Source organism: Dasypus novemcinctus, chromosome 8 (genome assembly GCF_030445035.2).
Source record: "Dasypus novemcinctus isolate mDasNov1 chromosome 8, mDasNov1.1.hap2, whole genome shotgun sequence".
NCBI lineage: Eukaryota > Metazoa > Chordata > Mammalia > Cingulata > Dasypodidae > Dasypus > Dasypus novemcinctus.
Window position 1 is genome coordinate 3,288,174 of NC_080680.1, and position 26,833 is coordinate 3,315,006.

General features: G+C 38.7%; 1 pseudogene; it reads left to right on the forward strand.

Moving 5' to 3' along the window:
• The first annotated feature begins 17,997 nt into the window (after positions 1 to 17,997).
• On the forward strand, positions 17,998 to 25,509 carry LOC111760419 (SERPINE1 mRNA-binding protein 1-like; annotated as a pseudogene).
• The last annotated feature ends 1,324 nt before the right edge of the window (positions 25,510 to 26,833 follow it).

The window sequence follows — 26,833 nt, forward strand, 5'->3', positions numbered from 1 at the left end:
AGACCTCTTTCATTCTTTTGATTATGTATATCCAGTTTTCCCAGAACCATTTGTTGAAGAGACTGCTCTGTCTCAGTTGGTTTACTTGACCACCTTGTCAATAATCAATTCATCATAGGTATGAGGGTCTATTTCTAAATTCTCAAGTCTACTTCATTGATGGATATTTGCATATCTTCATGCCAGTACCATGCCCTTTTTATCACTACAATTTTATAATATGCTTTAAATTCAGGAAGTGTGAATCCATCAACTTCCTTCTTTTTCAAGATGTTTTTGGTTATTCAGGGCCATTTACCCTTCCAAATAAATTTGATAATTAGTTTTTCCAATTCTACAAAGTATGCACTGGAATTTTGATTAGGACTGCATAGAATATAAAAGTCAATTTGGGTAAAATTGATATTTTAATGATATTTAGTCTTTCAATCCTTTACACAGAATATCCCTCCATTTATTTAGTTTTTTAAAAAAAGATTTATTTATTTATTTATTTATTTATTTGTCTCCCCTTCCTCCCCTCCCCCCCCACCCCGGTTGTCTGTTCTCTGTGTCTATTTGCTGCATGTTCTTTGTCTGCTTCTGTTGTTGTCAGCGGCATGGGAATCTGTGTTTCTTTTTGTTGTGTCATCTTGTTGTGTCAGCTTCCTTGTGTGTGGCACCATTCCTGGGCAGGCTGCACTTTCTTTCACACTGGGCGGCTCTCTTTATGGGGCGCACTCCTTGCCCATGGGGCTCCCCTACCGTGGGTGCCACCCCTGCGTGGCACGGCACTCCTTGCGCACATCAGCACTGCACATGGGCCTGCTCCACACAGATCAAGGAGGCCCGGGGTTTGAACTCCAGTCCTCCCATGTGGTAGACGGACGCCCTAACCACTGGGTCAAGTCGCACCCTATTTAGATTTTTAAAATTTCTTTAACAATGTTGTATAGTTTTCTGTGTACAAGTCCTCTAAATCATTGGTTAAATTTATTCCTGAATATTTGATTGTTTTAGTTGATATAAATGGAATTTATTTTCCTGATTTCCTCCTCAGATTGCTCATTCTAGTCTGTACAAGCACTACTGATTTTTGCATGTTCATCTTGTGTCCCACAGCTTTGCTGAACTCATTTATTTAGCTCTAGTAGTTTTATTGTAGTTTTGGGAGTTTCTATGCATAGGAGCATGCCACCTACAAATAGTGAACGTTTTACTTCTACCTTTCCCATTTTGATTCTTTTGTTCCTTTTTCTTGGCCTAATTACTCTAGCTGGAACTTCTAGCACAGTCTTGAATAAGAGCGGTGACAGAGCATCCTTTCCTTTTTCCAGGTCTTAGAAGGAAAGCTTTCAGTCTTTCACTATTGAGTACAAAGTTAGCTGTGGGGTTTTCTAATGTGCCTTTTAAAATGTTGAGGAAGTTTCCCTCTATTCAAATTTTTCTAAGTGTTTTTAACAAGGAAGGATGCTGAACTTTCTCAAATGGCTCTTCTTCATCAATCAAAATGATTGAGTGGCTTTTTCCCCTTTCTTTTATTAACGTGGTGCATTATATTAATTGATTTTTTGTTGTTGTATAACTGTGATAAAACCCAGTTTATCATGGGGTATAATTCTTTTAATGTGCTTTTGGATTTGATTTGCAAGTATTTTGTTGAGGATTTTTGCAATTGTGTTCATAAGAAAAATTGATCTGTAATTTTCTTGTGGTATCTTTGTCTTTTGTGTTAGGGTGATTTTGGCTGCATATGATAAGCTATTTATTATATCTTCCTCTTCAGTTTTTTGGAGGAGCTTGAGTAGGATTGGTATTAATTATTTTTGGAATGGTTGGTAGATTTCACCTGTGAAGATATCAGGTCTTTGGCTTTTCTATTTTTGGAGAGTTTTGATGACTGATGCAGTTTCTTTACTTATAATTTATACATTGAGGTCTTGTGTTTCTTCTCAAGTCAGTGCAAGATGTTCATGTGTCTCTAGGAATGTGTCCAGTTTATCAAGGATGCCTAATTTGTTGACATAAAAGTATTCTTAGCATCCTCTAAAGAGCATTTTTGTTTCTGTGATGTCAGTAGTAATGTCTCCCTTCTCACTTCTCATACTGTTTGCATTTTCTCTCTTATTTCTTTGTCATTCTGACTAAGGGCTTGTCAATTTTATTAATCCATTCAAAGAACCAACTTTTACATTTTTTAATTCTCTCTTTAGTATATTTATTTTCAATCCATTTATTTTTGCTCTAATTCTTATTTCTTTCCTTGAAACAGTGGGTTCCGCATCAAAATTCACTGACCGAAGGCTGAATCAGAAGTGAGTTATGTCCATCCCTCTCCCTGTTCTTGAGGAATTACTTCCATTGCCCTCTCAGTTCACACACTCCCCACTCCTCCCACATCAACAACCTCCCTCATCATAGTGGCACATTCATTGCATTTGGTGAATACATTTTGGAGCACTGCTGAACCACCCAGATTATAGTTTACACTCTCCCCCGTATATTCAGTGGGTTATGGCAGGATATATAATGTCCAGGATCTGTCCCTGCACTGTCATTTAGGATGGCTCCAAGTGCTGAAAATGCCCCCTCATCTCATCTCTACTTCCCTCTCCCTGCCCTCAGCTACTACCTTGGCTACTTTCTCCAGATCAGTGCTACAGTTTCTTCCATTACTAGTCACAATAGTTCTATAGTAGAATACCAGTAAGTCCACTCTAAACCATATTTTATTCCTCCATCCTATGGACCCTGGGTTGGTGATGTCTGCTCCACCTCTATATCAAGAGGGGGATTAGATCCATGATGGATGGATGCAATTCTCCTGCTTGGAGATGTAGGCACTCTCGGTTCCTGGTGTGGTGGTTAACCATCTTTACCTCCTTGTTAGCCAACCTGTGCAATTCCAACAAACCAGAGAGTAGGAGCTGCAACTCTGCTGAGGCTAATGGCCCAGCTGGCACATAGCCAGTCCAGAGATTGAAGCCTCCTGGGTGTACACCAACCCCAGTACCAACCACAGGTTCAGTAAAGTGATAAAAGAGGCTTGTGTAGAAAGTTCGCATCTGAGTCCAATTCCTTCACACTAAGGAACACAAATTCTCAGGTAGGGCCCACAGACAAGGCACTGAACTCCAAAGCCAACAGCCATGATCGAAGAACTGGTGTGTCCCTGTAGCCCTCAGGAGTACCAGTACCTGCACTCGTATCTACTTTGGCTGTCTCTGGGATCCTGTTGAGGTGTGCGAAAGCGCGATCCCTCTGATGACCTCCTGACTCTTTTTGAAGACTCTTAACCACATAAGCTCATTCTCTTTACCATTTCCCCCTTTTATTCAAGGTCTCTTTCTAGTTGCATCACAGTTAGTGATTGGTGGTAATCTCTAGGTGCCAGAGAGTCACATCCCCAGAAGCATGTCCCACGCTGGGGTGAAGGTAATGCATTTATATGGTGAGTTTGGCTTAGAGAATGGCCACATTTGAGCAACATATACACTTTCAGGAGGTAACTCTTAGGCACCCTGCAGCTCTAGGCCTAGTTCAAATTTCAGGCACACAGGTTCATAAGCATAGTCATTGTATCAAGGGCTCATCCTTGGACCATCATTCTTCACTGGTCTTTGCCATTGCACTTGAGAGTTTGTTGCTTCTCCATTGGGGAATGTGACAGAGCTCCCGTGGTTAGAAACTCAGCACTCCCTCAGTTGGCATTTGTAACTGTAACTACTATGAAAATACCCAACATATATCTGAAAAATTTTATGTACCCTATATACCTGCCCTGGAGAACTCCCTTCCAACCATGTGCCCCCCATCAAACCCCACACCATTTTTCCTCCCCTGCCATAGTTGAAGTACTCTGGGATCCAAAACTTCTTCAAAAATGAAGCCTAATGTATTGCCAAATTCAATTAGTAGGAAAATGAAATAGTAGTGATAGGTTTAGAGATTAGAAATAGATACATACTAATTTAGAAAAACTAAAATAATGTAAAAATAAATTGGGGTATTAAAAAATGAAAAATATCATAAAACTTTGTTTTTGACATTTTGCCTTTCATCACAATTTTAGGTGTTGCCCTGTATGTATAGTGGCAAGGCAATTTCTTTCATTTCTTCCTCAATATCTGCATTTTTTTTCTAATTTTTTATTTTGTCTTCAAAAAATTTTAGATCACAGTATAGTCACATACACAATATAGGGGACGCCCATATATCCAAAATCAAACCATTTTCCTATTTCCCATCCGTGATCTTTTTACATGTTTATGTTATATTTGCTGCAGCTGATATACAGATATTGATACATATTTATCAAATATGATTCCATTTTGGTTTACATTATGGTTTATATTTTAGACTGTACAATTTTCTAAATTTTTAGGTACCTTATGTTTTACATTATGGTTTACATTATAGCCTGTAGACTTTTATATATTTTTGGTGTTATTTAACATGTCCTATATCCATCATTGCATGATCTTGTGGAACACTTCCATTGCCCCCCAGTTATCCTGCTTCCATCTATTATATTCCTCTCTCCCCTCAAGGCAGACAGTGACAATCATTCTTCACTACTTGAAGGACCAGATTCACAGATACTTGCAACAATGCTGAGGGCTTGACATACTAGACTGTCCTCCCGCATTGGGAGTCATCAATTCTCTCTCTACCTATTGATATAACACACTATGACAAGATGAGCACTCACACACTCCCTAGAAGCCAACCCTGTGTGGGATGCCCCCCCTTAAGCACCTTAAACAGGTGATCCTTCCTTATAATATTTTCTAAAGAATTTTCACAACATTATAGTTTCAATCACATACCCAACAAACTCCCATATTCAACAGTTCCCCCAGCCCTTCCCCCAATTCCTTGGGCCATCTGACCCATCCTCCCAACCCTAGTTCCCTCAAGCATGCAAATCCCCACCGAGTAGTGTCCCTGTGCCCCCATCTTATCCCTTCCTTGTACAAATACTTACCTCCAGTTTATCATAGATTTCACCCATGTAGACATCAGCTCACAACCTTCCTCTGCCCCCCAACTTCCTGTAAGCCTATATTCCAGGCTCTAGCTCTCTGAGACAGCTTGGTTTACTTACTTCATATCAGAGAGGTCATGTAGTATTTATCCTTCAATGCTTGGCTTGCTTCACTCAACATAAGGTCCTCAAGATTCATCCATGTTACCATATTTGTTTGTACTATATTCCTCCTCATAGCTGAGTAGTATTTCATTGTATGTATATACCACATTTTATTTATCCATTCATCCGTTGATGGGCATTTGGGTTCATTCCAACTTTTGGCAATAGTGAATAATGTTGCTATGAACATTGGTGTGAATACATTGGTTTTTGTCCTTGATTTCAGTTCTTCTGGGTATATATCCAGCAGAGGAATTGCTGGGTCATGTGGCAAATCTATAGTTCATTTTTTGAGAAACTGCCAAACTGTCCTTAAAAATGGCTGGATCCTTCTGCATTCCCACCAGCAGTGGATGAGTATTCCAATTCCTCCACATCCTTCCAACACTTGTGGTCTTCTGTTTTTCTGATAGCTGTCAGTCTCATGGGAGTAAGATGGTATCTCATTGTAGTTTTGATTTGCATTTCCCTGATAGCTAGGGATTTTGAGCATTTTTTCAGGTGCTTTTAGCCATTTGTATTTCTTCTTTGGAGAAGCATCTGTTCAAATATCTTGGGCATTTTTAAAATGGGTTGTCTTTTTATTTTCAAGATATAGGAGTTCTTTATATATGCAGAATATTAGTCTCCTATCAGATATATGGTTACCAAATATTTTCTCCAAATGGGTAGGATGTCTTTTCACTTTCTTGACAAACTCCTTTGAGGTGCAAAAGGCTTTAATTTTGAGGAAATCCAATTTATCTATTTGTTCTTTTGCTGCTCGTGCTTTGGGTGTGAAGTTCATGAAGCCATTTCTTACTACAAGGTCCTTAGATGCTTCCCTGCATTGTTTTCCAAAGTCTTTATGATCTTGGCTCTTATATTTAGATCTTTGATCTATCAGGAGTTGATTTTTGTGTAAGGTGTGAGATGGTAATCCTCTGTCATTCTTTTGCATATAGATATTCAATTATCCAGGCATCATATGTTGAAGAGACCATTCTCTCCCATTTGAGTGGGCTTGGTAGCCTTGTCAAATATCAGATGACTGTATATATGAGGATCTACATCAGAACGCTCAATTAGGTTCCATTGGTCAGTATATCTATCCTTGTGCCAATACCATGCCGTTTTCACTACTGTAGCTTTGTAGTATGATTTGAAGTCAGGAGTGTGATTCCTCCAATTTCATTCTTCTTTTTCAATATATCTTTGACTATTTGGGGCATCTTTCTTTTGCAGATGAATGTCATAGTTAGTTTTTCTAGTTCATTAAAAATGCTGTGTTGATTTTTATTGGGATTGCATTGAATCTGTAGATCAGTTTTGGTAGGATAGACATCTTAATAATATTTAGTCTTCCTATCCATGAACAGGGACCATTCTTTCATTTCTTTAGGTCTTCTTTGATTTCCTTGAAGAGTGTTGTGTAGTTTTCTGTGTATAAGTCTTTTACATGTTTAGTTAAATTTATTCCTAGGTATTTGACATTTTAAATTTACTATTACAAATGGTATTTTTTTTATTTCCTCCACAGGTTGCTCATTATTGGTGTACAGAAATTCTATTGATTTTTGTGCATTGATCTTATAACCTGCAACTTTACTGAACTCATTTATAAGTTCTAGAAGCTTTGTTGTAGACTCTCAGGGTTTTCTATGTATAGGATGATGTCATCAGCAAATAGTGAGATTTTAACTTCTTCCTTTCCAATTTGGATGCCTTTTATATCTCGTTCTTGATTCAATGTTTAAGCAAGTACTTCTAGCACAAAGTTAAATAGGAGTGATAGTGGGCATCCTTATTTTGTTCCTGATCTTAGAGGGAAAGATTTTATGATTTCACCATTGTAAATAATGTCAGTTGTGGGTTTTTCATTTATACTCTTTATCATGTTCAGAAAGTTTCCTTTTATTCCTATCTTTTGCCATGTTTTTATTAAGAAAGGTTGCTGTATTTTGTCAAATGCTTTTTCTGCATCTCTAGATATGATCATGTGGGTTTTTTTCCCCTTGAATCTGTTTATGTGGTGTATTACATTAATTGATTTTCTTATGTTGAACCATCCTTGCATCCCAGGAATGAAACCCACTTGGTCATAGTGTATAGTTCATTTAATGTGCTGTTGAATATGATTAGCAAGTATTTTGTTGAGCATTTTCACATTTAGGTTCATTAGAGAGATTGGTCTGTAATTTTCCTTTCTTCTTTTGTCCTTGTTTTGCTTTGGTATTAGAGCAATGTTGGCATCATAGAATGAGATAGGCAATGTTCCTTCTATTTCAATTTTTTTGGGAGAGTTTAAGCAAGATTGGTGTTAGTTCTTTCCATAATGTTTGGTAGAATTCACCTGTGAAGCCATCTGACCCAGGGCTTTTCTTAGTTGGGAGGTTTTTAATGACTGATTCTATCTCTTTACTTGTGATTGGTTTGTTGAGATTGTCAATTTCTTCTTTTGTCAATGTAGCCTGCTTATGTGTTTCTAGGAATTTATCCATTTCCTCTAAATTGTCCTTCTTGTTGGAATATAGTTTTTCAAAGTATCCTCTTATGATAATCTTTATTTCTGTGGGGTCAGTGGGGATATCTCCTTTCTCATTTCTTATTTTCTGTATTTGTATCTTCTCTATTTTTTTCTTTGTTAGTCTAACTAAGGGTTTGTCAATTTTATTGATCTTCTCAAAGAACCAGCTCTTTGTTTTGTTTATTCTTTTGAGAACTTTCTTGTTTTCTATGTTATTTAGTTCTGCTGTGTTCTTTGTTCTTTCTTTCTTTCTTCTTCCTTTGGGGTTAGTTGGTTGTTTTTTTCACTAACTCCTCCAAGAGTGCAGTTTGTTTTTCAATTTTAGCTCTTTCTTCTTTTTTGATGTATGAATTTCTGGCTATGAATTTCCCTATTAGGACAGCTTTTGTCATATCCCATAAGTTTGGATATGCTGTGTTGTCATTTTCATTAGTTCCAAGGTAGTTATTGGTTTCTTTTGAGATTTCCTCTTTAACCCACTGTTTTTCTAAGATTGTGTTGTTTAATTTCCATATCTTGGTGCCAGATCTGGGTCTCCAGCCCCTGCAGATTTCCAGCTTCATTCCACTGTCACCAGAGAAATTATTTTGTATGATTTCAATCTGTGAATTCATTAAGACTTCCTCTGTGGCCTAGCATGTGGTCTATCTTGGAGAATGACCCATTTGTGCTTGAGAAGAATGTATATTGGGCTGTATTTGGGTGTAATATTCTATATATGTCTATTAGATCCAGCTTTTCTAATATATTGCTCAAAATCTTTGTTTCTTTATTGAGATGTTCTGCCCAATGGTGATAGTGGTGTACTAAAGTCCCCCACTGTAATTGTAGAGGCATCTATTCCTTCACTTAGTTTTACCAGTGTTTGCCTCATGTATTTGGGGGGCCCTTGTTAGGAGCATAAACATTTATGATCTTTCTCCTTGAAAGATTATCCCTTTTACTAAAATGTAGTGTCCAACTTTGTCTCTCATAATACTTTTGCATTTAAAGTCTATTTTGTCTGATATTAATATAGTTACTCTTGCCCTTTTTTGGTTATTGTTTGCTTGTAAGATTGTTTTCCAGCCATTCACTTTCACCTCCTTGAATCCCTGGGTCTAAGAAATGTTTCTTGTAGACAGCATATAGATGGGTCATATTTACTTATCCATTCTTCCTATCTGTGTCTCTTAACAGGTGAGGTTAATCCATTGATATTCAATGTTATTACTTTTGAGGAATTACTTACATTAGTCATATTTTCTTTGGATTTGTGTTTTGTCATATGTTGCTTGATTTTTTTTTCTCTTTTTGTCTTTTAGTTGTTCTTACACTCTTCCCCTACTCTGTTTCTCCTGTTTTTTTCTTTTCCTACAGAATTCCTGGTTTTTAGTTTATTCATTGGATTGGACCATATTTTCCTGATTATTGGTATGGTTTGTAATTTTTTGTTGCTGTCTGGTCATCATTTTATGCCCAAACCAGCGGGGGCAGAGTCAAGGGACCTGTGGGAAGAAGTGAGGGCAGGGGTACGAGAAGAATGGAGGCAAGACAGGATTCTGATCAAGCCTCGTTTATTGGGGGGTAGAACAAGGGGATTTATACTGAGGGGAGGGAACGTGTCCACAGGTGGTAGGCTGGTCTTGCAGGTGGCAGACGTCCAAGGAAGGGATTGGCTGAAAGTTTGTGCCGGGTTTGCAGAGTTTCATGCCTTGCACATGCGTGCTGCTGTGGTTACCAGAGTTGTGGCGGGAAGGGGAGAACAAAGAAACAAAGAAGAAGGAAGTGGCAGGGCAGGGCTATAGTAGTTGTGAAATTCGCCATGCTGTTGGAGGCTGTAAATAGATTTCACAGCGGGTGGCTCCCCACAGGTCTCCCTTCTCTGTTTAATATGTTATGAACTGAAGAAAAGAACAGCTGGCGATGGCTCACGTTAGGGCAGGGCTTATGCCCAGTGGTGACGTGCAGCTGCAAGGTGCTCCCGTACTGAGGGGGGCTATTCCTGTCTTAGGTCGGGTCAGTCTTACCTGTCATTGGGAATCATGGCAGCGAAAGGCCACGTCCCTGTCTTAGGTTGACTGATGGGTTAACCCAGTTGCCTGTCATTGGCTAACCAGACCAGCGCCTCAGCGACAGATGACTTTGCAAATATAGCAAGCTATAATGGGGAGTTCCACACCGTGCACGACATGCATGATGTACTGAGATTAGTGGGTGAGGCTACACCCGCCCTGGTCTTGTTTGGCCAGGGCACCCACTGCTCGTATGAGCCACTAAACTCCTCACTGAAACTGTTTTCCTAACCGAAGCTGTTCAGCGATTTTAATTAAACAGAGAAGGGTTAGCTGCGATAGGGGCAGTTGTGACCATGGGCAGGAAGAACAGGCAAGGAAACGCCATTAGGGTACAAGTTGGCAAAGGCAACATAAGAGATTTGCATTTTCAAAGGTTGGTTGTTTGTTCTTTGGTCCGGATAGGCTGGTATTGACGAACAGCAGCAAGAAACATCACGTGGGCAGAGATTTGCTTCATCCTTTCTTGGAGGAATTTAAGAAGGCAAGGTGCAAATGCACAGATTAAAAGGAGAGCGATTAGGGGGCTGAGGAGGGGACCCAGCCACGTTAGGAGGGGGGAGGTGAGCCAGGCAGATAAGGAGGTTGATTGGGAGGGCAATATTCCTTCCCACAATTCTCACAATTTCTTAACATTTTGCTCAAGAATACCAGATTCATTTATATAGTAGCAGCATTCCTCCTGGAGAAAGAGGCAGGTTCCTCCTTTTTAGCTGTGAGTAAGTTTAAGGCCCTACGGTTTTGTGAGGCTACTTGGGTGAGGGATGTTAGTTGCCATTGCAGAGAGTCAAGAGACTGTGCACTGGATTCTAGGCTAATTTGTCGTTGTTTAAAGTATTGCAAGTGATGAGGCCATGACCAAGAGCACCACCTGCTGTGGCAGCTGCAGCAACTGAACCTGTGAGGCTAATTTTTTACCAATATAGGGAGGAAGGCGGCTCTCTTTGACACAGATGGGGATAGTAAAATTTTTTTGTCTGCCTTCTCCATAGTATATTAGTTGCGGGGTAATGGCGACTAGGATTCAAGGCTTCATTTTTATAGAATAGAGCATTTTTGGGTTATAGTTAATTTTCCAACCACAAACACATAAGGATTTCTTACACATGCCTGAAGATGAATTTGATTTAAATGCAGATATTGACCATTCTTACTATTATTCCCAATCCATTCTATAGTAGGTGCTATTCCTAGAAAAACTTTCCACAGATTCTTCTGCTTGTGTATAGATGTAATATTACACCATGGAGAAGGTTTCACAGCGGGTGGCTCCCCACAATTTTATCTTGATGATTTCATTCAGTTGATTAGCTTCTCCATCTAGTCTTGTGATTTATTTAGGTATTGTTTTTGTGTGCATGTTAAGTCTTCTCTTTGACATTTTGTTCTTCTTATTCTATTTCCTTATTTTTGTCTAAGTTCCTTTGAAGGAAATTATTAAGGCCAGGGAAAGCAAAAGGGGTAAGAAAAGAAAAGGTATAATAGTAATATTGACTGTAAGTTTTAGCAGAAGAATCATGTGAGACCTAGGAGAATGGATACTAAAGTCATGTAAGCTGTGTAGAGTTATAACAGGAAAAAAGTGGAGTACCTCCAATAAGATGGTAAACTGATTATGGGAAAGAATGTAGTATGAATTAAAAGGCCCGTGAGGTCAGGAGAGAGGGAAAGAGAAAAGAAAGGACAATACTATAAAGAGTGAATAAAAGATAGAAAACAGAATAGACGTATTAGAAATAAAAATTCAGAAAAATTGGTGGCTTAACAAAGAGAGGTGGAATGTAAGAGAAACAATAGATGATGGAAGATAGAAAGATGTAAAGGAAAGGGGATAGTGTTGATAGCCAAAATCAGTACACAGAGAAAAGGAGAAATTGGGGATAAGGAATCACAGCAAATAAGAAACACTTCCTGCAGCACCCAATATAAAAGAAAAGAAAAGAAAAAAGGAGAAAAAAGAAGAAAAAAAGAGGAAAAAGCAAGCAAGGAAAAAAAAGAAAGAAAGAAAAAAGGGCCATGGGTGTTAAAGAGGAAGGAGAAACAAGAAAACAAACCAATAAAAAAGACCAGACAAGCCCTCAAGCAAGGAATCCTCTTTGCAATTGAATAAACTGCTTAGGAGTCCGCCCTTCCCCCTTTCTCCCTTCCTCACTTCCCTTTCTCCCAGGGCAGCAGGAAGGCCATGAGAGGGCTCCCCTCAGATATTCAAATAGGACCCTGGTGAACCAACTCACCACAGAAAATAATGACTCTTAGTTTCTTGAGGGAGAGCACCCGCACCTTGCCAGGAACACTAAATATGCTATTGGAAGCCTGCAAAGCACATCTTACTGTCCCTGTCCCTTAGGTGTGTTACTGAGGGGGCTAGTAAATTTTCTGACTCCTCCTTCTCCCAGGAAAAGTCTCTCTATCCCAGTGTGTTTAGGTAAATTGGGCTCTTTCAGCAGATTCACCTCTCCTCTCTTCCTAGGCTCTCCCCAAGCCAGCTGGTATGGTCTTTCAAGATCAAAAAAAGGGGGGCCAGAAAACCGAACCTGCACTGCTTGGGCCCCTCTGCATCCCCCAGCAAAACCCTCCCACTCCCGGAGCTAGTCCAAGACCAGAGGTCTAGGGGAATGCCAGAGTTGGGGGAGTGCTTGCCTTGGGGAACGCGGTCTCAGAGTACATGGGCCTGGGCATCGTGCACCTGGGAACAAGGGGCTCAGGAAAACTGCCCTGTGACCGGCGGTTTTCAGGGAACCCCGTGGCCATCAGCACTAGGGGAAGGGTTTTGCCTGCCCACAGCTTCTGGCTTCAATGTTAGAAACCTGCAGTTTACCTTGAGCCAGCACTTTTGCCGTAGTCTCTCCAGATCAATGTCCAGACACCTCCTGCTTTGTAGGTTCCCAACACTGCCCGTTTCAGCAAGAGTCCATCCCCACTCAGCTGGTCCTCCACAGAGAAGCAATGAGGGTGCACTCACTCAGACACCATCTTGCCCCACCGCTAATAAATTTCATTAGTTAGACCTTAGCTGATATAGCAGGATAACTTTATGTAGTATAAATAGTCATAGGTATAATTCACCATTTTGTTATGCTTATCTTTGAGAGCACAAAAAAATGAAAATATTCCTAATGTTAAGAAGTAGAAATGACAATTCAAACACAGCCTTTGAAACATCTTCGGGTATTTCATTTTGCTTAACAACTGCTTCCTTTTGTTCCAGGGAGCTACAGCATAGTCAGATCTTCTAATTTTGCAGTGTTTCCTTATAAATATTGTCTAGTCTGAATGCCCTTTTTCCCAACCACGACAAACAGGACTAAGGACCCTGAAATCTTAAATCTACAATAATACAAAAAACAAAAAGTATGATTTGCTTTAGGGTGTTTATTTTTCTCCCTATGCTTACATATGGCACTTAATCAAATGAGATTAATTAAACATTTCCCACCTCTAATATTAACTGCATTTGTGAAGGCAAAGTCACTCCATTATAGTTGAGTCTGATGATCTGATCTTGTTTACAGCCTGTTGATTCTTTGTCTTGTTTTGACTTTTTTGGACCTCTAAACACAGTGTACCAGGGCTTTATATTTTATTATCTGTAATATATGAATTAAAAGTACTATTTCGATGGTGTTTGTTCATCATTTGTAACAATATCTCACAACAATGCAAGATATCAGTAGTGGTGTGATGTGTGGGATTCCTGTAGGCTATGCATGACTGCTCTGCAAGCTCAGAGCTTTTCTAAATATATATACATACATACATACATACATGCATACATAAACAAACAAAATAAATCAATTGGGATACTTCCTCAAAACAAATATTCAACATGTGTGCTGTTCTTCTTCACCATCTCTTGTTATCTTTTTATAATATGTAGAGCTTCTTTAATATTTTCCTTCTCCTTAAGGAAAGAACCCATGTCTTGTTCTTCTGATTTACACATGGTCTCTCTTAGGATATCTGGTTCATTTTAAGATGCTAACTTTGGTTCAATAACAAAGCAGTTCTGATTGTCACCAAATCATGTTAGTATTGCCCATTACAGAAATTTGACATTAATTTAGGCCTTTGTTGTCACCCTCACATAATAGAAACTAGGTTTTTTGGGAGGATAATGTTGGGAGGTAATTTGGACAGTGCTTAATTATTCTGCAAATCTTGCCTCTTATACACATGAGTCTACGGATACTTTTATATATAGAAGAAAATGAGCCAATGGAAAAGCTTCCTTATATTAGAAGTGAGTTAGGGCTCATTGCTTGAGTTCAGAACTCTCTTTCCAATCTGATAGGACCCTGTGCTTCACTTCCAGTCCAGATTCCATCACCACCTGGGGCCTGATCATGAAGTGACCAGACTTAAACTGTGTGAAATATAATAGCTAAATACAGACCTAACTTGTATAAATGTGGACTAAATTAAATAGGTGGCATAAATAAATTATTTGTAACTTTTCTTATTTCATTTAAAATAAAATTACATGAAGAAATCTTTAAAGTTGCACTGATGTACATATAAGATACAAAGTTGTAATATTTACAAAAATACTAGGGCAAAGAAAGGAGAGAGCAGATCTATATTGGAGCAAAATTTCTGTATAATAGGCAGAAGATCAAGTGTTAACACAATGTAGAAGAATATAAAACACTATAAACAGGCTAGACTTATCAAAGTTGTAGAGATGATTCCGCAGAGCAATAGCAAAATACAGATCCTTCTTGTGCACAAGAGATAAACCATGTGTTAAGAATGAAACCAGCCTCAGGGTTCAACTCATACAAGTGTGCTCCCTGAACATAATAAGAGAAAACTTCAAGAGAGATACAACTATAAAACATGACTCAAGAAAAAATATAAAATCTGACTACACTTATAAAAAGTGAAGAGACTGAATTAGCAATTAAAATTTTTTCTGCAATATAGAACACAGACCTAGATACCATTACTGTGAATATTATAAAATACTTAAAGTAGAATTACTAAATATTTTCACAAAATCTTTCAAAGTATAGTGGAGCAGGAAATATTCCTCAATGCAATCTATAAGGCCAGTGTCACCTTGATATGGAAAAGAGATGAAGAAATTACCAATAAAAGTTTCCTCTGGTAATAAATTGCAGAACTTCTCAACAAAATGCTAGTATACTGAGTCTACTATCAAATAAAAAGGATTACTCTCCATGACCAGTGGGCTTTATCCCAGGAATTGAAGGTTGACTTAATATCTGAAAATTAATCAATGTATTAGAGAACAGAGGACAGAACTTGCATGAATATAAGCATGTACATCTCTGTACATGTAGAAAAAACATTTGAAAAATTCAACACTTTTTTATATCACAAGCATTCAACAAACTAGAAATATAAGGGAGCATCCTGACCCTGATACATAGCATATATGGAAAATCCTCAGCTAATATTATACTGACATCAAAAGACTAAATGCTTTTCACCAAGTTCAAGAACAAGGCAAGGATATCTGTTCTCACTGCTGCTATTCAGCATTGTCCAAGGAGAACAAGACAGAACAAGAGTAAATTTTAAAATATTCAAACTGAACAGTAAAAAATAAAATTCTTTTCTATTGGAAAATAACATGATCTTTTTAACAGGTAATCCTATGAAATCCATGAAAATTTTATTATACTTTATACATAATGTCAGCAATATTCCAGGATACAAGATCAAGAGATAAATATCAAGTTATTTCTGTTCAAAAATGAAGTTAAGACAACAATTCTATTCATAACAACATAAAACATAATAAACTTAACCATAAATTTAATAAAATGAATTTATGTATGCTGAAAACTAAAAGATCCATTGAAAGAAATTAAAGAAATATATAAACAAAAAACATCCCAAGTACACAGATCTGAAGATTTATTTATCATTGAGATGGCAGTATTATCCAAATTGATCTACAGAGTCAATTATATCTACATAAAAGTCTCATCCTACTTTTTTAGATACATTGACAAGTTTATTCTAAATTTCACAGGAAAATGCAAGAGACACAAAATGGTCAAAAAGTGACCTTAGTTGTAAGGATTTATTTTGGGAAACTAAATTCTATTCCTTGAGTCAATCTATCCTCATGCCTGGACCACTCTGTAGTAATTACTTTGTAGTAAGTTTTGAAATCATGAAGTGTGAGTTATCTAACTTTGTTTCTTTTCAATTTATATGTGTATTTTTTGCTACTTAGATCCCCTTGCAATTCTATGAAAAACTGAGGATTCACTTTTCGATTTCTGAAAGAAATATCTGGATTTCTGATAGAGATTATATTGAATCTGTACTTCCTTTTGGGTATTTTTGATATCTTAAAAATATTAAGTCTTCAAATCTATCAACACTGGATTTGCAGCTATTAATTTAGGACTCATTTAAAATTTTAAAAAATATTTTTTAGTTCTTAGTGTACAAGTCTTTTTACCTTCATGACCTATTTTATTCCTAAATATTTCACACTTGTAGATGCTATCACGAACGAAATTTATTTGACTAATTTTATTTCTAGGTTGTTTATTGCTGCTGTACAAAAACTCAAATGATCCTTTATGTTTTAATCTTAAACCCTTTAACTTTACTGATTTCGTTTATTAGTGCTCTAGCTCTTGGTGGATTCCGTGGGATTTCTGTAAAAAAGACCACATCATCTGCAGTTAAACATGGACCCCCTTACTGTGCTGGAATTACCACTCCCTTTCATCCTCCAGGTGCCAGCCGCCCCTCTGCATCTTGCTGTGGGTTCACAGGAGGCTGGCCTCCACTGGCTCCTTCATTCAGGTTCAGCTTGGGGGGTAGCTTGTTTAAGCCAGTGGAGCCTCAGAAAAATGAGGAGAGAGAAAACAAACTGTTCAGGGACATTTGGACCACTCCTCAAGGAAGGATTGACTGTGGCTGTTCCTCTACCTGCGGCCATAGTTCTTACTGGACATCTTCCTTATAAACCTACAAATATTTCCATCTCTCTTAGCTGCTTTTGAACTTTTGGCTTATAAGTGATAACATCAATATCTTATAAATAGTATCTTATAAATGGAATCTTTATTAAATAATCCTATTCATCTATATTTATTATACCAGGTAGTGGGGTCACTAACACACACAGAATTTGGTTAAGGCATTAGCACTTGGAAGTACATACTTAACGTGGGATTCTAATATTAATTTGTTCACATATTGAACCCACTCATTATCCCCTCCTGGGGATACTGGATATTGTTCATCACAAAGATGTAGTTGTACCACAAATACTCAAGTATCACTGCTGGTGACAAGACATGGAGTTAACACAAAGGGTTTAGTAAATTGACATCTACAGGCCACAATCTGCTTCCTCTTTCAGTAAATAAATGTTATTGAAACTAAACCACATCCACTTTCTTACGTGTTATCTATGGCTCTTTCTAGCCCTCAAATGCAGAGGTTGAGTAGTAGGGACACAGACCAAAATGTGCACAAATCCTAAAATGTTTTCTCTTGCTTGTTACACAAAGAGTTTGCTGACTCTTGCATGGCAACAGGAAGATATTGTGACAAATTCTAGGTTTAAAAAATCACAACACTTGAGCCCAGTCTCCAAATCATCTCAATCTCGGATAGAATTTAGGTGATCTGCCCTTCATCAAACCGGACACACCAAAAGCTGAAATAAAACTTAGCTATAAGAACGTGGCATTATCTAGAACCTTGTCAAGATTTATACAAAATATTCATTATTATTATACATTAGAAACCAAACATACAAAGCTACCTGACATATACAGAAAAAGCTCTTGACAATAAACACTAAACACGAAATTGTTCATATGTTGCATTTGTCAAATAGATGTATTAAAGAAAGTGTTATATATATTTTTAAAAAATAGGGAACTTTATGAGCTGATGAAAATGTGTATCTTGATTGGGGTGGTTGTTACATCTGTAATATTCAATAATAGTCAAATAAGAGCTTCGGGTCCCTAAGAGTTACCTCCTGAGAGCTTCCATGTTGCTCAAATGTGACCAATCTCTAAGCAAACTCAGCATGTAAATGCATTACCTTCCCCTGCTGCGTGGGATGTGACTCCAGTGATGAGCCTCCCAGGTGCCAAGGGATTTCTATCAATCACCAGTTGGTTATGCAACTAGAAAGAGAAATTGAATAAAGGGAGAAATGGTAAAGACAAATGAGTTTATATGGCTAAAAGACTTCAAAGTGAGTCAGGAGGTCTTCAGAGGGGCTGTGCTCACACATATCTCAGGAGGATCTCAGAGACAAAGTAGATACAACCCCAGTAGTGGTGCTCTTGAGGGCTATGGAGACACCCAGATACTGTGGTCATGAGAGATGGCTCTGGAGTTCTGTGCCTCCCCATGGACCCTACCTTGGAATTTGTGCTCCTGAGTGTGATGGAGTTGGACTCAGATGTGATGTCTCTACACATACCTCTTCTGTCACTTTTACTGAACTTGTGGTTAGTGCCCAGGTTAGTACACACAACTAAATGAGGTAGATCTTACTTTTATCACTCATTTGCATGTGCATTTTACAGAAAATTACTGATTGGAAAATAACTTAACCAAAGTTACACAACTAGTGGATGGCACAGCCAAGTCTCTAATCAGTATATCATGGCTCCTATGTCCCTCCCAGAGACTATGTTCTGCCTTCAGATTCACTCAGGATGAAGACTCCAGAGAGGAGGCAGAGGAAGGCTTGTAGAAAGGGGATCAAAGCATCCCCTGGCTTATCCCATGGCCTCTCATCTCCATGGCACACTCGCTTAGCCAGAGTAGCTGCTCAAAGAAGTCATAATGACACCAGACCCCTTCCAGCTAACAGGCCTTGTCCAACACACATCTTGGAGCTACATACACATTTTAAAATGGTCTTGAAGTGCCCAGTGCCGTTAAGGGTCATCACCAATGTATCCAAGGCCCCTGTTCTAAGGTTACCACTATGCCACAGAGAATAGAAAATATTCACACACATCCAAAATTCCTTCCACATTCTTTCCTAGATTTTTGGAAGCACCTTCCCTAGCTTACTCTAGCAATCTCCAAAATGTACCCTAAATTTTAAGTTTAAATCCTTTGATAGCCATTGAGGCAGTGGTCAAATGAGGGGAAGAAAATCCTGGTGATCCTGGGCCACTGCTACATCCAGCAGCTGCTCTGAGGAGGGATAGCATAAGCAGCTATACCATTCTTTAGCCAGTAATCCTGCTGACTACCCTTCCCACCTGGGACTCCAGCTTCTCCCCATGAGAAGTCTCATTCTGTGTACTCACTCCCATTCCAAACCTGACACAGCCTGTGGTGTGCTGTTAAAAGAAAAGAAAATCAGCAACACTTGTTTTCTAGAATTGCCTCAGTAAAGACATGAATGTCTTTAATTTCTAGCTAGATAGCTTCCTGAGTATTAAGAGTAAGACTTATTTTTTCCCTTCAGGTGTAGGATTTTTTAAAATGCAGGAATATCAGTACAAAGAAGGAAGAGGGATTCTTTAGATAGATTCAATGTACAGGTGCTCAAATAGAGTCTTCATTATCTTAGAGACCAGTTAATTCTGATGGAAGTCTCTCTCCTTTGGAAGATTGAGACCAGTCTCAGTTGTCTTTACTTTTTCCATTTTGCTCTACTTTCCAGGTTAGAATTATTTCCAGAAGGGCCATCACCAGAAGAATGAAGAGGGGTGACTTATAGTAATAGCATATGGAGAATTGCATATCATTTCAGGGAGAAGAGTTTTATCCTGTCCCAGATACCAGATCAGGATGACTGTAGCATGCTCACAGATGGGGTTGGTAATTTAGAAGTAGAATCACATGTGTGTGCTCTGCCTTTTGTCCCTGAAACCTTCATCCATGGATTACAGAAAAGGAAGCGTTGCTAGGGTTCATCTCCACCAACCCATGTAACATGGATATTAGGCTGGAACAGGAGGTCAGAATTCAGCAACATTAAAATGGAATTTCTGCCCTCATGGATCCACCAATTTGTTTGTGGAGACCAAGCAGAAAGTTGTATTGTAGTATAAGGAGAACCATGATATTAGTAAATGTTAAAAATTGGGGAGAACCAATGGGGAGGCCACATAATCAAGGCTTAGAGATTGTCAAAGGAAGAATTTCAATGCTCTTCTTTGTTCTCTACTTCCATGACACCATCTCTTTCTAGGACACCATTATCTCTTTATGTGATGAGTGCAATAACCTTCTACATTATTCTCCTTCATCCAGTTTGGCCCTCTGGAAATCCATCACTCCAATAAATGGAAAGAACTTTAAATTCTTAAGAACTTCTAACTTCTGTCTTCTTCAGATAATGCAGACAGCCGAAAGTGCCATTACTTGCACCCTACAAAGAATAAAAATCATGATAATTCACAAATTTCCACATTTTTTGAGTTCAGCAAGGAGGTGAGATCACATTGTACCAGTGGGTCATGGAATCCAAAGGAAATCAGATGTTATATGTGATATAGGGAATGAGGACTGACTTGTGGCATAGCATATGAGGAAAATGAGGTTATCCCAAAAGTGGGTGCAAATTCAAGTAAATAGTTTAATGAAATGAAAAAAGAAAATTTAGAATGCTTGTGAACTACAGATACAAGCTAAATTCATATGTACATGCAGGCTTTTCTCCATGGTTGTGGGAATTTGATATTATTTCTGAATTCCAAAAAGAGATATTGATGATATTTGTAAACTGATCAGATTCTCTAGGCATTATACCCCTTTGATTGTATTAAATTCAGAGTTTTTACTTTTACTTTATTAAATCAAGATTATGAGTTTGATTTGACCACGTCATTAGGGCTTGCAGGATTGAGTCCCAGCTGCCTTATTGGGCTATATAAATGGACTCTCAGTCAAGAACATGGAAGTAGATACAAGGAGAAGATACACAGAGGAAGAGAGACATCTCTATAGACACAGAGGAGACAACTTTCTGTTGGGGCTCCAGAGAGAGATGAAATATTCACCTTGTAGTTTACTGCTGACCCTGGGAAGCAAACAGAGCAGCTGAGCCAGGAAAGAAATGAATCCTAGTAAGAATGATGAGCCCACCAAACTTACAGTGAGATCAGAAGAAGCTGAGCCCATGGAGCCTTAAGAGGAAGAGGAAGGCTGAACCATTGTAGAGAAGGCCACCTTCTTGCTTGAGCATGTGGCAACAGAATTTAGGTGAATTTAAGTGAGAAAGTATAAAATTTTTATTTTTTTATTTTTTATTTAATTGCCTTTTTAAAAAAAGATACATAGATCACAAAAAATGTTACATTAAAAAATATAAAAAGTTCGCATATACCCCACTCCCCACTCCCGACCCCCTCCCCCACTCCTTCTCATATCAACAACCTCTCTCATCATTGTGGCACATTCATTGTATTTGGTGAATACATTTTGGAGCACTGCTGTATGGCATAGATAATAGTTTTACACTCTACCCCAGTACATTCAATGGGTTATAGCAGGATATATAATGTCCAGCCTCTGTCCCTGTAATATCGTTTAGGACAACTCCAAGTCCAGAAAATTCCTCCACCTCACATCTCTTCTTCCCTCTCCCTGCCCTCAGCAACTTCTGTGGCCACTGTCTCCAAGTACCTTTTATGGTACCATGAGTCGGACTCCTTAGGGCCTTATGACTGTAAGCTTCTACCCCAAATAAACACCATTTTTAAAAGGCAACAGACTTCTGATACCTTGCATCAGCACCCCTTTGGCTAACTAATACAATGGTCTTCCACCAGTCTTCCATGAAAAAGATGTGGAGCAGATGTGAGACAAGAGGAATCATCCCTAGTAAAAGTTAATAGCTGCCAATGGCAGACACTTCTCCCTAAAGAAAAAAATGCTTAAGCCTTGGGGAAAAAGCAACAGTGTTATCTGCAGTGCAGCATTAAAGTTAAGCTGTGGTGGGGTAAGACAAAACAAAAAGGCCCTCTACTTTTAAGGACAGAGAATAAAGTGTTTCAGTTCCAAGCCTTTGGAGGACTTCTGCTGGGAGAGGACAAGATCATGGAAAAATTCCCATGTCCAAAACAAAGAACAATGGAGGTTGGACCCCCTGTCCTCTTCCACCACTCTAGCTAGCAGTGAGTAACAAGCAACAGGAGGCTACAAGTGAAGGAGAAACACAATTTTGAAAAAAGAACTCTGAAGCACAGACACATAGGAAAAGTCTAAACCTTCCACAGGTTCATTAGAGAAAAACACAGCAGCATACAAGTAACCACCTTAATGACTAGGCAACAAGGTAATGCTTGAGAAATTTGAAGCAGATGATGTCCTGAATGTAACCAAACAATAACAAATCCAAACAAATATCAATAGTATTACACAATGCCCTATTCAAACAGCCTAATAGATTACTACAAGTTCACATCATCTATAAACTTTTATCTTTACTGTCCAATATAATCATGATGGGCATTCAATCAAAGAAAAACAAAACACAAGAACAAACAAGCAAACCAAATTTCAAACTAAGGAAAATAAAAATAGCAAACTGTAAAGAGACAGAACAACCAACAGAACCAGACTCAAAAGAATTACATTTTGGAACTATGAAAAGGGGATTTAAGAAAACTATGATTAATATATTAATATCATTATTGAAAAAATGGAAACATGTCTGAGCAGATGAGGAATCTAGCAGAGAGAAAGATACTTCAGGAAAGTGTCAAATTTATGTGAAAAGTAAGATATCTGGTAAGAAAGATGAAGAATGCCTGCAGTGGGTTCATCAGTAATTTGGCACCATAAAGAAAAGAATAATGGGACTTGAGGAAAGGTAAATATATAGTATGTATACCAAAATACAGATTGTGCTTAACAGTATAAATATGAGAATGTTCTTCTTTTGCTAAGTGTTAAGAATATGGTAATACATGGAAAAATTACAATTAATGTAACATATGGATGCTAGTTAACAGTCATAGTGTAATATTTTTGCAAGAATGGCAAAGAAGATGTTATATCACTTCTAAAGGACAACAATAGGGGAGTATTAGGGGCTATGGGATTTTTCCTTTTGTAGTAATGAAAAGGTTCTAAAATTGACGGAGGTGATAGGATCACAACTCTGATGAAAATGAGAGCCCCTGAGTGTGTATTTTGAATGACGTATTCAAAGCTTGGGCCTTAATAACTCAGGGAGTCCAGTGGTGGAAGATGGACTGTAGTTAACAGAACAAATAGGAGGATGTTCTCTCATGAACTCTAACAATATTCAATACTGATACAGAGTTATTAATCATAACTGGGTAGGTTGGAGAAAAAACACACCAATGTAAGTTAGTGGCTATTGTTAGTCATCCATATATTTTGAAGATGCTCTTTAGTAGTTTGTAACAAATGTTTCACAACAGTGCAAGGTATTGGTGGTGGGGTGAAAAATAATGAATTAAAAAACAGCAAGACCAAAGCTTCCGTGAGCTGTGGGATAATTTTAAATGATCTAATATATGTGTAATTGTTATTCAAGAAGGAGACAAAGAGGGAACAGAATAAAAAAACACTTGCAGAAAAAATTATTTATATTTTTTCAAAAAGATTGAAAAACACCAGCCAAGCAAACTTCATTCCACAAACTTAGTTTAAACACAATGCTCAGTTACTGTTTCACAGTTCTGTAGATCAGAGCGGCATGCCTCACTTAGCTGGGTTTTCTGCTTGGGTCTCACAGGCTGTAAAATTATTCAGGTGTCAGCTAGTCCTGCAGTCTGATCTGAGGCTCTGAGAATACCTCCAAGTTTCTTTTAGTTTTTGGAAGAATTCTTTTCTTGTGAATGTGGTACTGAGGTCTCTGTTTTCTTGCTGTTAGCAGGGAATGTCTCTTAGGTAGCCATGTGGTCCTCACACAACACTGAAGCTTCCTTTTACAAAGCAGCAGGGGAACATATTTTAGGGGCTTGATGATTAGATTAACCCACCCACAATGAGTGATCTTTTGATTAAATCGAAGTCTACTTATTTGGACCTCAATTAAATTTGAAAAATTATTTGTGATTTGCATATAAGTCGTCATGGGAAGACTATGCCATCATATTCACAGGCTCTGTTCGAACTAAAGAGGAAACATTGATAATTCAGGGTATGTATAAGGAAGTCGCCTTCAGGAATCAGAGACATCTCATACAACCAGTTGAAAGCCTTAAATGGAGAAGTGATGCTTTCAGCGGTCACGAGGGAGAAGTTCCATCTCTTTACCTGCCCACCAGCTTCTCCTGGAGAATTCATCAGAAACCTTCCTTGGAGTTCCCAGAGTGCAGCCTGCCCAAGGAATTTGGACACGTGCATCCCCACAGCTGTGAGAAACAATTTTACACAATCTCATAATAGTTTCAGATATCTCCTGTCAGTTCTGTTTCCCTAGAGAATTCTGACTGATACAGCTTGATGCTTGGCATGGTTCTTGAGAAACAGAAGTTTAAACATGGAATTTCTGAGTTGGTTTGGGGTTTTTACAATTGGCTCTCTACTGTGACTAGATCCAAAGGCTCCTTTTACTCTCTTTGAACAACAAATATGCCCGTGTTCTGCTAAATAAAATACTTTGCTAATGCTTTGCTATGTATATGTATATGTATATAGATTGATATGATGGCTTAATTAACTTAAGCATAAGAAAGCAGTGTTTTTATTTTATTAAACTTCTGTTAATAATTGGGAGAATATGAAATAAACAAAGCATTGTCTACACACAGCATAATCATAAAGGATTATGTTACTGCATAATCCTTTATGATATACATATACAGTTACAGGTTCACCAAACTGATGGACACACCAAGTTACCTGGTCCCGTCCAGCCAGAGTCCAGAAAGGAGGCAATATAAATACACACACACACATATACACACAGACACATATATATACACATACACACACACACACACACACACACACACACACAGACATACATATACACATACACACACACACACATACATATACACACAGACACATACATATACACACACACACACATATACACACACACGCACACACGCTTGACCGCCGACTTCAGGGCGAAGGGAAGCACCCGGCGGGGACCGGAAGGGCGACCCCCTCGTGCAGGACGGTTGAAAGGCACCTGAAGAGCAGGGCGCAGGTGGAGAGTCCTGCTGATCGACCCATGATTGACCGGGCTCGCGGCCGCGGTGGTCCTGAAGAGGCCGAGGAGCCCGCGGACCTGGAAGGGGCCGAGGAGGTGGCTTTGACTCTCGGGGCCATCGTGAAGGTGAGAGGCCCGGCGGGAGTGAGCGCTCTGGGCGCAGCGGGAGGACAGCCGCGGGGCAGCGGATCTCACACGTGGGGAACTGTCAGAGACCGGTTAACCGACTTGGACCCAACAAACGTGACTGCGGAAACACCCGAAGGCGAAGAACAGCCAGCTGCAGACGCTGAAAATAAGGAGAATGAAGTTGCAGAGGTAAAGGGAGAAGGTCCAAAGGAGATGACTTTGGATGAGTGGAAGGCTATTCAAAATAAGGACCAGGCAAAGGTAGAATTTAAAATCCGAAAACCAAATGAAGGTGCCGATGGGCAGTGGAAAAGGGATTTGTTCTTCCTAAATCCAAGAGTGAAGAGGCTGATGCTGAAGATTCCGTGATGGACCATCATCTCGGGAAGCCAGCAAATGAGGTAACATCTCAGCTGGAGATGGACTCTGGAGACCTTGGCCGCCCAGGACGTGGTGGCAGGGCAGGACGTGGTGGGCGTCGTGGGCGTCTAGCCGTGGCAGGACTGACACGTCAGGTGCTTCTGCTCCTGCAGCACACGAGCCAGAGGCATTCCCAGCTCTGGCTTAGCTGGATGCCAAGAGCCAACCCTGGCTCCTTTGTGGACCCTCCTCTCTGAGGCTTTATTTGCTTAAGGCTCCCAAACGACTAAGAAATTAAAACAACAACAACAAACAAAACGACTGTCATTCATACCATTCACACCTAAAGACTGAATTTTGTCTGTTCTGAAAGTGAACTTCTCTCGCTACACAGAGGTAACAAATATGGTAGTCAGTTTTGTATTTAGAAATGAATTGGTAGCAGGGATGTTTTCATAAGTTTCAGAGATTTTATGCATTCTTCATGAATACTTTTGGATCACTGCTTGCAAATATGCATTTCCAAACTTGAAATATAGGTGTGAACAGTGTGTACCAGTTTAAAGCTTTCACTTTCATTTGTGTTTTTTTAAATTAAGGATTTAGATGTACCCCCAAATACGAGCTGGTTTTAAATATTGGACATACCAATTTTAATACCTGCTTTGCATTTTCACACATGATCAACTTGGACATGTATACTTGATTTGTCAAATTTTATGCTGTCTGGAATACTAACTGCTATTTTAACTTAGTTCAATATTTTCATTTTGAGGAAAATCTTTTCGATTCTCTTCATAGCTGTATATATGTTAAATCTTTATATACAAAATATTAGTACCTGAAAAAATTCAAAGCATGTAGGTTTATTAATCTTGCTCCTGCAGTGATGCATGGTTTATTAGGTTCAAGTCATAACTCAAAATTTCAGCTCTACATACTTAAAAATATGTGACTTTCCCAGAGAGGAACACAACACTCTCCAGAACGTACCCTATCAGTTTTTATTTGTTACAAAATATCCCCCAGTATACCCGCTGTTCTAGTTCTCTTCATTTGTCCTGAAATAGGAAGAGTGCTAACCAGGAAGGTTTTTGTTTGCGGATTAACAAAGCTTCCTGCATGATGTTTCACTCTTAGCTCTGAACAATACTCACTAAATATTTCCCCAATACTCCATGCCTGGCCCATGGAGCGACTTTGTAACAGAGAAATGCAAAATATCACCATTGTATATGACTACACACATACTTATAAAGGCAAGGTTCTGGGTGAGAGTGTTTTTGACTTCTAAACAGAATTCTTCAGAGTTAAAAGATATAATAATATTGGCTGGTTTTTCCTAAACACACTGGATACAGTTATTTAAGAAAGGAATGAGCTGACTGCTTCAAATTTGAAACTTAAGTGCCACATGAAGGCTATGAAACTTTCTACGAGTGATCTGAAAGAAAATCTTGTTTCCTTTAGCCCCAGACTCGAGATCTTTGGAAACCAGATCCAGAGTCTCATTGTGCGAATATCATATTTAC